Here is a 13,357-nt window from a genome sequence, read left to right as displayed (position 1 = left end):
GCCGCAGGATCGGAGGGAGGGGTGGTCCGGGGACCCCGGGCTTGGGGGCCACGCGGCTTGGGCGCGGGAGGTCCGCGGGAGGGCAGGCCGGCGCGCCCGGGAGGGCGTGGGGGTCCCGGGGTGTGTGCGGGGTCTGGGAAGGGCAGCTGACGGATGCCCAGCGGGGGAGCTCCGCCGTTCCGCGTCCTCGGGGATTCTGAGCCACCTCGTGGGAGGAGGCGGGGTGAGGTGTCAGTAACACGATTAAATCTCTTTGACCATGATCCGCTGGGGCAGGTGAGATCCAGCATATCCGGGAGTAAGGGGCGCCAGCACGTTTTCCCAAGGGAGCGGGGTCCCTCGCCTCTCAACCTCCATCCCGCAGAGCGCCCGCGAGACAGTGATTTATGTGTAGGGAGAAGCAAGAGAAATTTCCTGCACAATGTATCTTTCTCTGCCTTCACAGACTCAGTGACTTCGCAGCCCCAGGGAGTGTATTTTTCCTTCTCTGTAAAGCTTTCTGTGGATTGCATTATCATTTGCTAAACACATTACAGCTCGCTATTTATTTCGGTCTGCAGCTTACAGACCTTTGTTGCTTTCTCTCCACATCTAGGGATTTCAGTAATAAATCACTGAGGAGGATAGATAGACTCTCTCGCCCTTGCCTTCATTGTTCTCCCTAACCCCACCAAATCAGGTGGAAGGCTTTCCAAAAGGAGCTCTTCTCCAGAATGCCTGCCTTTCCTAGTCAGGACTATCAGAGGGTGGCAGGTGCTTTAAGGGCAGGCTGCTTTCCAATTGAGATCTAGAATTTAGGGAACATCGTTAACAGAAAGTAAGCCCCTGTGTCCTAAAACAAACACTCTGAGAAACAGAAAATTGAACCAAAAGCTAACATGAGATTCATTCTCAGGGCAGTGGCCAGCAAAAATGAAAGAGGCCAGTTCTGTTTCCATGCCTTACTGATACCATTGCCCTCCGACTCCCAGCTGACACTTGGCGTACCTGAAGGGCAGTGTCAAGGACGAAAAGGTAGGGAGGGGAGCTGGAAAACAAGTGGGTTTATTCTCAGTGTAATTCTAAGCATTCTATGACATCTTATAGCTCATTTTTAAAAAGTAGTCTATTTTAGCTGAAGATGGGGGCGTTGTTCAATTTTTAGGACAAGATGAAAGAAAAAATTTCTGGAAATTTTAAATTAGTGCTTAACCAGAGAGCATTCTTAGGAACCCAGAGAGGCACCAAATACTATAGTTTCTGTTATGCACATGTTGAAATAAACTGCCTCATACTTTAAGTTATATGAGAAGGATGGAGAAAACCTGTTTCATTTTGTAAAGACGTGCCCTGGGTGTGTGCTTGGCAGTGGGTAGAGCAGAAACATTTATATTTCTATAAAAAACACACAAGTGTATATTGTTTAACTTTCATGCAAAAACTCGGATACAGTATTTGGAAATCTGTCTTTGTTTGAATAGTTTAGTCAACCAGGAAAATCAGTTACTAGAGGTACTGTGCTATTGTTTGTGTAGTAACTCACTTGGGATGCTTTGATTGATTGCTATGGTTCTCATCAACCTCCTCTTCTGTGGAAAGTATTTAAACAGCTCTGACTCTCAAGCAGGGAAGTACAAAGAACCCTTAGGACTTGGAGCATACTGATCTAGCTTGTGTAGGTTGGCTTCTAAATCAATCTTACCTTTTGCCTTCTTTGCAAGAAAGGAATTAAGTTCACTTGAAGATAGGACCCCCCCACCCATCAGCAAGGTATATATAGAGATGGAGGCTTTGTATGGGAATAGAAACGTGTCATGGGGCTCTGCTCTAAAGAGGTCAGGTAAAATTTGTTGACTAGTTCTCCTGCTTTTCTCTTTTCCACTTTGCCCTTATGCTCTCATAACTTTCTAGATGATCTCATTTATGGGTTTGTCAAAATATAAGTTGAAGTAAACATTTTCTTCTCTAGGAATGTTTCTTTTGCACAAATTTAGACCAAAAATTGGTGATTGTGTCTAAGCATATCCTGGGGAAATGATTTCAGGAATTCAACAGTATCTTAGTGAAATTAGGCTGGGATAGGAAATTAAAAATAACTAGTTGAAAAATTGGTTATTTATAACATGTAATTACATTAGCTATGGCCTTGTAATTAGCTTTTGTACTATGTAGAAGAATAGAAAAGACAGCACATCAGAAGAGCAGATGAGTTGTCTACACAGGTAGTCTTTCTTTAGATATATGATCTTACTACTTAATAGGAACTAATTAGATTAGAAAGAGAATTTGGAGTCTGGTTGCTAAATAGATTGCTTAGAAGGACTTGATTTTATGGTGATCTTTGATGAGTGCTTCCCCCCCCCCGAAGTTTTATTAACTTTGATTGAATTAGAGAATGTTTTATTGTTTTTATTCAAGATTTTATATTGCATGTAAGCATTCCGTTTATTTATAAACATTCCATTTATAAATTTTTGTTGTGTATATGGCACTAATTCATTTTTAAGAGACTGAGGAGAAGGGCTTTGATTCTTTTCAATTAAAATTAAAAGATGGTATACGGAATATCCTTCATGTAATTTAAAACTGTTGGATTACAATTAAGTGAAAAACTGGTTTGTTGGTTTTTTTTTTTTTTTCTTTAAACCTTCAAGTTTTTCGTCCTTGTTTGTGCTCTTTCCCCCATTGTCAGGCTTAAAACATACAGTATCATTGTCATCTGTCCTCTGAATAATGGTCCTGAGGTGATATTATTAATGTGGCTTTTTAAAATCAAACTAATTATACTTGCCTAAAAGAGCCACATGTGTGTGATTCTAGCTTCCTGGTGCCTTTTGAGAGCCCGGGAGACAAGCTAGTGAATAGAGCTGAAAATTCATTCTGTATTTGATTAAATGGAACAGACTCGCAGCTCCTTACCCCAGCAGGGGCTATGAGATCTCTTGATCCCCGAAGCGGCTCCAGGACCCTGGGAATTCCATTAGCGAGCACCTGAGGAATTTCTGCCCTGCAGTGCCTTTTTTGTATGTGTGTATGTGTGTGTGTGGAGAGGGAGTGGAGCTGAGCAGTGATGGGGCGGTAGAGGGAGGGGGTGGAGAGAGGCTACATTAGAAGACTCCATATGTTAGCAGATCTAAAATCAAGGCATGACTTAACAGCTTATCTTGTAAGAGAAAAGCCCAACCCCAAGGCAGATTGCTAGTCAGGACTTTCTTCCAAGCAGGACTGTGTGGGGATGTGTTTTTAGCACTGAACTGAGCGCCACTCTAAGTACAGAAAGTCGCTTCTCTGCTTTCCCTCTCAAGCACAAGCATATACACGTTGCAGCCTTGGTAAGTTTTCTCTGAATGATCTTTTGATAAATATGTAAAATTGTGTTACAGTTTGGTCTTGCCTGGAAGGACCGATGTATTGTTCTAATAGCTTTTTAAACGGAGAGCAAAATCAGACTTATTCCCATAAAAAAAGCCAATTGCTTTGCAGAGATGAAATGCTCATTTGGATAGGCATATTTTAGTGTGCTCTTTTATTTTTATATGATTTTATTGCATTCTTGTTACATTATTACAGAATTTAAATTCATGGAGGATATATGTTTCTTTCCTATTGTCTTTTTGAGAGTTCTGATTTCTAGTATCTTTTAAGGCATTGCTTTGCAGACTCACTAGCAGCTGCAAGTAAATGAAAATATATCTACCAAAAATATTCTGTAAAATCTTTGGAGCAAAATTTTTGAGAAACATGAGTGTGTCTTCCTTCCCTGCCCACCTCCCCCCTTCACCCCCCTGCCACAGCCGCTCCAAATAATTTTTGGATACAAACATTTTTGGGGATATTAGTCCAGTTAGTTGCTTGTGTACTTTTCCAGGAGGAGCAGTTCTGAATCTTGGATGGTATCGTTAATTGATTTTCGTATTCCCAGAAGAGTTAAACATGCATGTGAATTCCAGTGCTAGTTTTCAACTGATGCAGAATGCTGTAGCTTATTCGGTAGTTAATTTGATATATTTTGTTCCTGATTAAAATCATGTCCTGTCACAGTGCTTTCTATCCTACCACCATGTAGTCCTCTCCCAGATTCTCCTCACAATACAGAGTGTTGGGAAAATAAAGAAGCCTTTTAGAGACTGCATTTAAGTCTTTCCCACCTTAATCCTGGGTTATCCCTTCTCTAGTACAGCCACCTTGAAAGGACTCTTGAATGATTTGGAGTAAACACTAAAGTCGGCAGTGTGCCTGTCTTGGTTCACAGTTGTTCAGACTTTTTTTTGCTGTATGATCTATTTTGATGGCCAGAGATCATAAAAAAAAAAAAAAAAACCTACCCCAAAACACATTTTGTTCTGCTACATATCAGTTGGAATGTGAGTAGGGACTTCAGTTCTGGAGAGCCAGCGATGTGCCTTTCAATCACAGAGTGAAGGAACGGTGAAGTCCCTTGTATCCGAATTCAGAGGGGAAAGAAATAGCCTGGTTATATGACTGAACTGAGATACATTCTGCTTTCTGTTTTGTTGCTGACAACCGCCTGGTCGGTTTTATTTTTAGATTACCGTACTACAAACAGAATGAAAAAGTTGACACATAAAGCTTGCTTTTCAGGCACATATTCTTGTTAGAGACCGGCTCACCTTTTTTTTTTTTTTTTTTTTTATGTGAGCCGGGGCTTGACCGAAATCTTGGTTTCCTCATCTGTAAAATGGGGATAACAATAATATCTCTTAACACTGTTGTGGGGACTCCGTGGGATAATGAAAGTAAATTGCTTGGATATACTAAAACGTCTCTAAGGGTTAGCTACTGTTACTTTTAGTAACTCCTCCCGTACACATTAGTCTATTACTTTGATCCAGAGTAGTTTCTTTGAAGTACTAACTAGTAAGGAATTCTCAGAAGTAGTGGTTTGGGTACACGCAACTGCTATAGTTACAGTATGCTACCATTTTCTTAATTTTGCAGTTGAACTGAAAAGGCACATGGAAACAATGTTGCATTTTTATAATTGTGTAAGAATGTACATGAGTGTACAGTTAATGTACACTAAGCGAACAGCTAGATGAAGTTTTACATATGCACATATGTGTGGTAACTATTACCCAGATCAGGATCTAGAATATTTCTTTCACCTCGGAAGGCTCCTTGATGCCCCTTCCCCGACTAATTTAGGACTGCCACCACTGTTCTAACTAGTCTCACCATACATTAGTTTGGCCTCTTCTCAAACTATGTTTATAAAAACGGATTCATATGGTATATACTCTTTTATATCTGCTTTCTCGCACTGCTCATTACGTCTACGAGATTCATCGATGTTACTGTGTATGGTAGTAATTTGTGCTTTTTAAATTGTTATAGCATCTTTGGTGTGTTTTGAAATTTGTAGTCATTTTATTGGCACATTGGGTATGTGGCCGTTGGAAAAAAAAGAAAATAGCACCTCTCCCTAAATTATTTGACAATCACATCCTAGTGGCTAGCTCAGAAAAATTACCATGACCTTATTTTTGTACATAAAATTGGGTGAAGGTAATATAATTACTCTTAGTCACAATTACATAAAGCACATCCATTGATAACTGTGTTCTTTTATGAGTGTGTGTGTGTTTTATTTTTTAATTTTTTGTTTTATTTTTAATTTTTATTTTTTTGAGAGAGAGTGTGTGTGTGTGTGTGTGAGTGGGGAGGGGGAGGGGCAGAGGGAAAGGAGAGCGAATCTTAAACAGGCTCCACACCCAGCTCAGAGCCTGACACAGGGCTTGATCTCAAAACCCTGAGATCACAACCTGAGCTGAAATGAAGAGTTGAACACTTAACCAACTGAGCCACCTAGGCGCCCCTTGTGTGTGTGTCTTTTTAGAAGGGAAGGAAGAGACCCTCAAAGCAGAGAAGGACCACGTAAGGTAGCTTATATCTTTCGTGCTTAGCATTTAAGCCATAATCAATACTTAGAAATGTACAGAAGAAACCACTAGCCCGGCATTAGCGTGATACTCTTTTAGAAGAAAACAGAACAACACAATATTCTTAAAAAAAAAAAAAAAATACACCCAAAGTGGAAGAAAGTGGAGCTAAGATGTTGTTATGCTACAGAAAAATTTTGAAGAACAGGACTGTACCCCCCTTCAGGGAGAAGGTTTTGGCTTCTTATTTGCTGTCAGACAATGCCTATATGTCTAAAATTTCTGTCTGTGTTGTTGGAATTCCCTAATGTGCTAAATAAAATGTATTTCACCAAACAGTGAAATAAGAATACGAGGTGATGTCACTGAATTAGAAGGCTGCTTCTTTGTTTCTTAAATTTTGGAGGGGGTTGTGGTTGAGGTAAATAGCTTGTATTTCTGTTTTTGGAAATGTTGAGGAAGGATTTTCTGGATGTTCTGCTTGAACATAAGCCACTTCTCTCTCAGGAGACATTGTATTTTTCAGCTCTTGTAATTTTATTAAATCTTATTATTTCGTACTCCTTGACATGAGGTCATTCTTCACATATAGCCGTGTGCAGGGATGGGTTCCCCTGGACTCCAGAGAGGCAAGTTGTCCCCTTTTCTTCTTAAATCAGACCACCAGTGGCCCAGATTTCAGGGGGGGCGGAGAGTTGAAATAGTGATATATGATTCATCTTTTGTCCTGTAGGGGCACTCAAAAGATGCAGATCTTGGTTCAAAAGAAGGAAGAACTGTGACAAATAGTACTGCCTCATGATAGAAAATGCTCTTTTGAGGGGACATGAGCTCCTATTACTAGACATTTGCTGAAGACACTGTGGAAGTGATCTCTTCCTTGGGTGAGAGATTGAACCAGGTGACCTCTAATGGCCCCTTACAGTATTAAGACTCCATGGGATGGTCTTTTCTGAAGGAGTGATTCTGCATTAACCCATCCATATGTACTTTCGGAGGGAGAAGAATGTGTTACAAATTTCCAAACAGCCATTGAAGAAATAAATTTTCTCAAACCAACCCTGGTTTAAAGTTGAGGACTGCCTCTACTTGTCGGCTCTTTTCACTTTAAATGTAATTCTTCGTTTGTCACTAATAAGTAAATGTCAAATATTCTTTTTCTTACTTAAAGAGAAGATAAGGACATTTCCAGTATTCTAAGTATGTAAGTGTCAGAAATGATAATGCTTTACAAGGATAGTATTTGCCTCCTTTTTATGGAGGGGCACATCTGAGAATCTCCTTGAGGTCATCCGCTGGCCCAGGTATTTCTTCACTCCTACAACAAATGTATAGTCAAAATGCAGAAATATACGTCTTTGCTCTCTGCCTTCTCTCCTCCACCCTACTTTTCTATACTTGAATTTTGGGGCAAAGGCCAATACTAGTGACTTATCCCATCAATAGAACTATATTTGGGACATTTTCTGAGATCCATAGTTTAATCCAACCATGTACACATCTTATATCTGTAAATATATGTTAATAATTGATATTTAGAATGATTGAAGGGAGTGTAGAATCCTGAATCAGCAAAATAGTATCTTCCCTATTTTATAAAACAGAAAAGTATAGTAGATTGAGTTTTTACAGCTTTGTGTTTATGTATACACATAAAGCCTCCATGCCCTCCCTGGCTCTAAGCAGGTCTCTCTCATCTCTTCTCTGTTACCGCTACCTTTTACCCCTCCAGCATTCTTTTTAAAATTTGGGAGAGGGATGAGAGGAGATTCAGAATGTGAGATCAAAAAAAAAAAAAAAAAGTCAGTGATTCTGCATGTCAAGCACAGCTTCAAATAATGAAGATAATGCTTTAGATAAAGAAAAGATAGTTAAATGTCACATTATTATTGGAATTCATGCATGATGTTTTAACAATTTTATTTTCTTCTTTAAATTTTTTTTTCTTTTTAGGGGGATAGGGGGATGGGTTAGCCCGCTGATGGATATCAAGGAGGGCTTGTATTGCATGGAGCACTGGGTGTTATACGCAAACGATGAATCATGGAACACTACATCAAAAACTAATGACGTAATGTATGGTGACTAACATAATAAAATAAAACTTTAAAAAAATGTAAAATTTTGGGCGCCTGGGTGGCTCAGATGGTTAAGCGTCTGCCTTCGGCTCAGGTCATGATCCCAGGGTCCTGGGATCGAGTCCCACATCGGGCTCCCGGCTCAGCGGGGAGCCTGCTTCTCCCTTTGACCCTTGCCCCTCTCATGCTGTTTCTCTCTCGCTCTCTAAAAAATAAATAAAATCTTAAAAAAAAAAATGTAAAATTTTGTTTCTTTTTAAAATTGTAAATGGATGAAGTTTTAAACAATTTTTTTATATTTAAAATGTGTATTTTTCTTCTGTGCAACATTTGGTGTCTAGAGAGCTGATGTCAAGTCCTGTCTGTTTTTAAAATACTCAGCATTGCAGGTGTTCTCTTGGATATATAGGTACTAAAAAGTGCATTCTGGCTTCTGTCTCTTGCCAGGGAAATGCCTGACAGTTATTGGCTTTTTATGGTATCAGTAAAAGTAATTAGTATTCTCTATTTTACTATAATTTGATATCTGTTCAATGAGTAATTGTACACACTGCCTGGTTGGAGGTAAATTTGGCAAGGGGGACAAATGTTTAATGGATAAAATACTACTTTTATCAGGCCATGAAATTACTGTAGTGACATCAGAACTTGGCAGCCTCTTCTATGCCAATAAAAACAAAAATAGCATCATAAGCTAGGGATAAGACATTTTTCTTGTCCATTTATTTTGGCTTATTTTCATGGTTCTGGCCTCAGGGTGTGTGTATAACAAAATAACACAGTGAGTAACAGGCAATAAGAATTAGGGAGTGAACGTAGTTTCCAGCTGAAACGGACATGCTGTTTATCACTCACCTCGGTTTTAGTCATTTAAACTGTTCCTTTCAGTTTGGTGACTAGGAGAACATGAGGGTGGGAATGAAGAATCCTCATCCATAAAGTGGAGTTGAACTTCATTATCTGGCCTGATATGACCTCACTTGCAATATGTTGAAAAAGTTTGATGATTGGCTTATAAAATTGCCACGTGATGGTGAATGTCTGGGTGTGATTACAAATGCGACAGTAAAGTTTTGTAGAAAAGGTGCTATTTAATCCTTTTTATAATCACCCCTAAAATAACATCGTGTTACCAGTTAATTCAGTTTGATTGAATATAGTGTTTCCTCCTGCCTGTTTTACCCTATTCACTCTTGTTGTGAAATTAGATTTTTAGATGTTACCATGATTCTTTTTTAAAGATTTATTTATTTGAGAGAGCAGGGCCGGGGGGCAGAGAGGGAGGAAGAGGGAGAAGCAGGCTCACACTGAGTGCAGCGCCCCACGAAGGGCTCAATCTCAGGACCCTGAGATCAGGACCTGAGCCAAAACCAAGAGGTGGACACTAACTGGACCACACCACCCAGGTGCCTCAGACGTTACCATGATTTAATGATAGCTCATATACCAGGATTTCAGTTTGGTGTCCAGGCATCTGAGCAGTAGGTCCAGTAGATCCAGAGATTACTAAATACTGAGAAGATACTTTCATTGTTCTCGATAGACCATTAAACTCTTGAGAAGAACCATACTAAAGTCTAACTACTGTGTTCTTTCCATGATTTACCTTGTGGGTTCATCTTACTGCGATCACCTTTTTAAACAAGCTCATTTTATTTCTTCCATTAAATCTTGGATGTTCATCCAAAATGGAATCAGGGGTTTCGTTTTACAGTAAGGAGGACTATAGTTCTGATGGGTTAAAGTATATTTCAAAACTAATTTTTTTAAAGATTTATTTATTTGAGAGAGAGAGAGAGAGTGCACAGAAACAGAGGGACAGGGAGAAGCAGGGAGCCCCATGCGGGGTTTGATCCCAGGACCCTGGGATCATGACCTGAGCCGAAGGCAGATGCTTAACCGACTGAGCCACCCAGGCACCCCCAAACCTAATTCTAAGTAGATACTTCTACTTAACATGTTTTCAAGTCATATTATAGTTAGATTACAATGGTTCTGATCTCTTCATCCAATCTTTTGATTCCTATTTATTGATGGTTAGGCATATTTTCTTTTTTTATGGTCAAGTCCTTTTTGAGATTAAAATAAAGACATCAAATTCTACCCTGAATTTCTAATTCCAAGCCCTAGTCATCATGTTTTAGATTTGTGTTTTAGTTGGATTTCTCTTTTAAAAGAAATTGCAATACTCATGTTTTGACTATAGACCTATATAGGTCTTTCATATAATTTTCATCATACATTTTAGAGCTAATTTTTTTTTTTTTAATCCCATGGCTGACTAAAGCCAATTTTGAGTCATTATAAGATGGGTTGTTAACTGTTGTCTCCTATTAGGCTAGCAAACACAGTTGTCATTATTTGTTACTTCTTTTGTGTTTGAGGATGCATTTTAAAAGAGCTATTGTCATAGTGGTTAGGTCTTAAAATAATTTCACATTTATTACTATGCCAGCAGCCACAGTGGGGTTTTTAATCATACAATACAGCTTGTGCAGAGATTGATATCAGTGTTTTGGCATCAAGTAAGTTTTAGCTCTGGGATTTGACTACATACATCTTACTGTTGTCAGTTGGGGTTCTTGTAACCAGCTCCCAAAGTGGGTTTCTAAATGTGACCCTTCTAAGTCTGGGCTGCATCCCACCGCACATATTTTGGGATCTCTCTTTGAGATAGGAGATAATCAGGGAAAAGATGAGGAAATGATTAACCCTGTAAGACAAAGATCAGATGCGTGTTTTCTTAGCTAGTTGTACATAGATACAGAATCCTTAATTAGTTGTGATCACAGATGTCAGCTGGTCATGGAATCAGGTCAACAGGCACCACCCATCGAACAAACTCCTGAGGCCTTCAACACACTAGAAAGAGAAACTCAGTTCTGAGTTTTTCATTCATTTCTGCAATTAAGACTTTTTCCCCCTTCAAGCGGAAATGTGAGTCTTCTGGCAAAAAATCCTTCCACTTGACATTTAGTAGGCAAACGAAGTCCCCATTTACTTGTAAAAGTTCCTTCTAATTCACTGAGAAATACTAACTTCTTTTGTGTCTGATTTAGCTGGAGTGAATGTACGGCCCGTGTACTGGGGCAATTTAACAATAAGGAACGTGGTGACGAAGGACTGACGTATTGCTTTTGCAGACCGGGGCTCTTTGTTTGGGTGCCCTGCAGACGTACGAGAATGGTGCCTCCAGAGGCCTGGGAAAGCAAGGGACTGTCCTGTCTGGTGTTGCATGCACAGGCGGGCGTCGGCAGAACCATCACACCCCTGCCCCGTGCTCACTTAGCTCCTTGCAGGGGAGTGGCCCGTTCCAGCAATTACTGCTCCTGTCTTGTGGTTCTTTTTATTCCACACACAGAATAATTTTCTCCCGTTTCTGATGGTGATCATTTCTTAAATAACTTTTATACAGCCCTTTGTACTTTGCAGAGTGTTTTTTTTTTTTTTAAAGATTTTATTTATTTATTTGACAGAGAAAGACACAGCGAGAGAGGGAACACAAACGGGGAGTGGGAGAGGGAAAACAGACTCCCTGCCGAGCAGGGAGCCCGATGCGGGACTCGATCCCGGGACTCCAGGATCATGACCTGAGCCGAAGGCAGTCGCTTAACCAACTGAGGCACCCAGGCGCCCGCAGAGTGTTTTACAGTTCTGGTGTGTGTTTGCTTTTCTGCTTAAATATATGAGGTAGTAAAATTTTCATGAGAATGGAAACCATGAAGACAATATGTGATTGAGCATTAGTATCAGATATGAGAGTTTTAATGTAGGTCAAAGTTAGATGATCTTTAAAATCTCTTGGATGTTGGGAAAAGAGGTTCTTTGAAACCGTAGTCTTTCTTTTTAAGCTCAAAGTAGGTAATAATTGCACACTTGTCTGCTTAGGAATAGAATAAAATACTTCTAAATTGGTTATTTTTTTTTTCTCTCTGACATTTCTAAGCCACAGACTCTGTGTTATACGTTCTATTGACCTAAGGGAAGTAATGGAAGTGAATTTTGCCTAAGGTAAAATTGATTTCCTGGTGTCTTGGATTTTTAAACTCTTTCCTTTACAGAGGTCACTTTATTTTTATTTCTAGCCAAAGAGACCCTTGCTTTCTAGCACATTTCTTTAGAGCAGGTACTTGGGTGCTTAGAAATTCTGTAATAGAATGTCCCAGCTGAAAATGAAGTTTGAAAGCCCTTTCCAATTCCACGTAAAGTAAGCAAAATAGCAAAGGGAGCTTTTTAGAAATAAATCTCATTTTATATTTGGGTCTTTGATTATGGAATGAATATAAAATCTAAATTGATATGCTCTTTCTTTTAACAATTGTTCCACGATACCCCTGTATCCAAAACATGACGGATGATATCGAGACATCATTTATTATGTTTTTCATTTCTTGGATATGTAGGAAAATGAATTCATGCTTTGCAGTTTTAAGTGAGCCTTTTAATGTTTTGGTCAGTTGTTATTTCCCTTTCATTTTGTATCACTGTATCATGTTGGCTAAAACAAATATTAATGCTAAGGTGTTTAGTGACAGCCAATTTGTGTCATTTTGGTGAAAATCAAACCAGTTGTAACTATTGAATGAAATGGTTTAAAAATGGTTTTGATGACCAGATTGAGAAGGAAAGAAGGAAACATAGATATTCCTAAAGGCGAATCTTGCCCCTCCTCCTTCATTGGAGTGAAGAGTGAGTTGTAATACCAACAGAGACCAGCTCCCAGTAAGAGGTGTGAGGCTGTTTATTTTCACTCTGGAGATGTATATACTACAGAAGGAAAACTCTGGCCTTGCTTAACCTAAGCAAGTCATTACTTATCTACGATCTGGCAAGCAATTTGATTAAAGTTGACAGAGCTCATATAATATCAGAACCAGGCCCTCTTAATGATTGATGAAGTTTGTCTGTAAGCCTTTTTTTTTTTAAAGGAGAAAAACTGAACAAGAGTGAATACTTGTTCAGATCTCTAATTACCAAGTATAAGCCAAGTCTATAATGTAGTTTTGTCTATAGCAATTAATATGTATTAATTTGTATGTTTTTTGGGTAATGATTAAATGGCTTCAAAATAATATTTTTATGTCAGCAGGTTAATTTGGCTTTTACATGATTAAATTCTTGAAAATTTAGAGTTCCTGCCTCATATTTTCAACATCTTTTAAACGTAGTTTTCTTTGATATTCTTTTTTTTTTTTTTTAAGATTTTATTTATTTATTTGACACAGAGAGCTAGAGAGCACAGGCAGAGGGAGAGGGAGAAGCAGACTCCCCACTGAGCAGGGAGCCCTATGTGGGGCTCGATCCCAGGACCCTGGGATCATGACCTGAGCAGAAGGCAGCCGCTGAACTGACTGAGCCACCCAGGCGCCCTGTTTCTTTGATATTCTTTAGTGGAAGTTT

The 13,357-nt window shown here is 39.3% G+C and overlaps 1 protein-coding gene across 8 annotated transcripts in view; it reads left to right on the top strand.

Annotated features, from left to right (window-relative positions):
- Positions 1–13,357, top strand: part of CDON (cell adhesion associated, oncogene regulated) — a 116,029-nt gene that overhangs the window by 14,781 nt on the left and 87,891 nt on the right. For 2 of the 8 annotated variants that reach the window (XR_004680001.1, XR_004680000.1), the window contains exon 1: positions 122–3,311. The exons of 2 other annotated variants lie outside the window; for them this stretch is intronic. The gene's annotated coding sequence lies outside the window, so the exon portion shown is untranslated. Of the gene's footprint in view, positions 1–121; positions 3,312–13,357 lie in introns of those variants that run through there. 4 more of the 8 variants (XM_035009254.1, XM_035009255.1, XM_035009252.1 and 1 more) reach the window with 4 other exon arrangements.

This window comes from Mirounga leonina, unplaced genomic scaffold (assembly GCF_011800145.1).
Source record: "Mirounga leonina isolate KUSES-001 unplaced genomic scaffold, KU_Mleo_1.0 Mir_153, whole genome shotgun sequence".
Classification (NCBI taxonomy): domain Eukaryota; kingdom Metazoa; phylum Chordata; class Mammalia; order Carnivora; family Phocidae; genus Mirounga; species Mirounga leonina.
The sequence above is the reverse complement of the archived record's forward strand: the minus strand, read 5'-3'. Positions and strand labels throughout refer to the sequence as shown.